The sequence below is a fragment of the Colobus angolensis genome, unplaced genomic scaffold (assembly GCF_000951035.1).
Source record: "Colobus angolensis palliatus isolate OR3802 unplaced genomic scaffold, Cang.pa_1.0 Scaffold279, whole genome shotgun sequence".
In the NCBI taxonomy this organism is placed as follows: Eukaryota; Metazoa; Chordata; class Mammalia; order Primates; family Cercopithecidae; genus Colobus; species Colobus angolensis.
In genome coordinates, this window is record NW_012116032.1 from 1417649 (window position 1) to 1419425 (window position 1777).

General features: G+C 38.7%; 1 protein-coding gene across 1 annotated transcript in view; it reads left to right on the forward strand.

Annotated features, from left to right (window-relative positions):
* Positions 1–1777, forward strand: part of ANK2 (ankyrin 2, neuronal) — a 583270-nt gene that overhangs the window by 29328 nt on the left and 552165 nt on the right. The gene's annotated exons all lie outside the window — the stretch shown is intronic.

The window sequence follows — 1777 nt, forward strand, 5'->3', positions numbered from 1 at the left end:
GGAGGCGGAGCTTGCAGTGAGCTGAGATCCGGCCACTGCACTCCAGCCTGGGTGACAGAGCGAGACTCCGTCTCAAAAAAAAAAAAAGGTCACCCCATTTCCTTGACTTTGACTCACCTTCCCAAAAGAATGGAGTTAGAGTTTGATGAATGTGTGAATGCTGTTTTGTAATAGAAAGGAGCAGTCTTCTGATTCTGAACATAAATAGCAACTGCTGGGCTGTGAAACAATCTGCAAAATTGCATTTATCCTGGAGTGTTTTGTTTTGGCATCAGTGGGATAGAATGTAGTTTCATAGTCCATGTTTATTGAACCATGTAAGGGATTTACAGGAGCATCTGTGTGGAAGCCAAAGTTAAAGTGGGGCACTGTCCCAAAAAAGTGACATGTAAGACAAATTGATGTATTCAAGCATTCAGAGTTGACAACATAATCTGCTATTTTTATAGAGGACATTTTGGCAGTAGGTGTAGGGTGTTTATATATGTGACAAAACCAAGCTTAATATCCACTCCCCTCAATCCTCTTACAAATACCTCTTTGTTACATCTCTATTTCTTTTAATGATATTAAAATGTCTTTCAATAATGATATTAAAAGAAATACCAGTCTTTGTGTTATTCAAGTTTCCAAGTTTGAAATCTTCAAATTCTCTTTTTCTTTTCTTGTCTCCACTTCAATTAATACTTGCCTAAGCCCAATCAATTCTATAGTAGTTCTCACATTCTCTCTCTCCCCCAGCTCTCTTCACTGCACATACATGGTTTATTACTCCTTTCTGGATTTCTATTTTCTCCTTCTTCTTTGATATCTCTTACCTGTTGAGGCTAGTTAATATGCTGCCTCTAGTTTATGGTTCTTAAAGAAAAGTAGCATATGTCTAGTCATAGATCTGTTCAGAATACTTAGTTTCCTCATTGCTGTCCAGAAATGTCTAAATGTCTCGAAGATCTATCTTTAACTTACCTTCCAGCTTCATCTTTTGTTCCCTTCTTCTAATTCTTATTCAGATTTGATGGTTTAATCAAGCAGGGTTGTGATGGTTAATTTTACATGTCAACTTGAGTGGTCTAAGGGATGCCCAGATAGCTGGTGAACATTATTTCTGGGTGTGCCTGTAAGGGTGTTTCCAAAAGAGGTTAGCACTTGAATCAGTAGACTGAGTAAAGAAGATCTGCCCTCAGCAATATGGGCGGGCATCTTCCAATCTGGTGAGGACCTGAATAGAACAAAAAGGTAGAGGAAGGGTGAATTCTCTTCTTGAGCTGGGATATCTATCTTCTCTTATCCTTGGACATCAGAGCTCCTGGTTCTTGGGCCTTTGGATTTCAAGATTTATACCAGTGGATCCCTCACCCCCACTTTCATTCTCAGGTCTTCAGCCTTAAACTGAGAGTTACACTATCAACTCCCCTGTTTCTCAGGCCTTTGAACTTGGACTGAAGGGTATCAATTTGCAGATGGCATAATGGTGGGACTTCTCAAACACTATAATCATGTGAACCAGTTTCCGTAAGAAATTTCATCTCTCTATCTATCTATCTATATATCTATCTATCTATCTATCTATCTATCTATCTATCTATCTATCTATCTACCTAATTTGTCCATCCATCCATCCATCCATCCATCCACCCACCCACCCACCTACCCACCCATTCATCTATCCATCCATTGTATTAGTTCTGTTTCTCTGGAGAACCTTGACTAGTACAGGGATTAAGAGTTTTTCGGTTTTTTTTTTTCCATAGTTCCTCCAATTTTTTTTTTTTTTTTT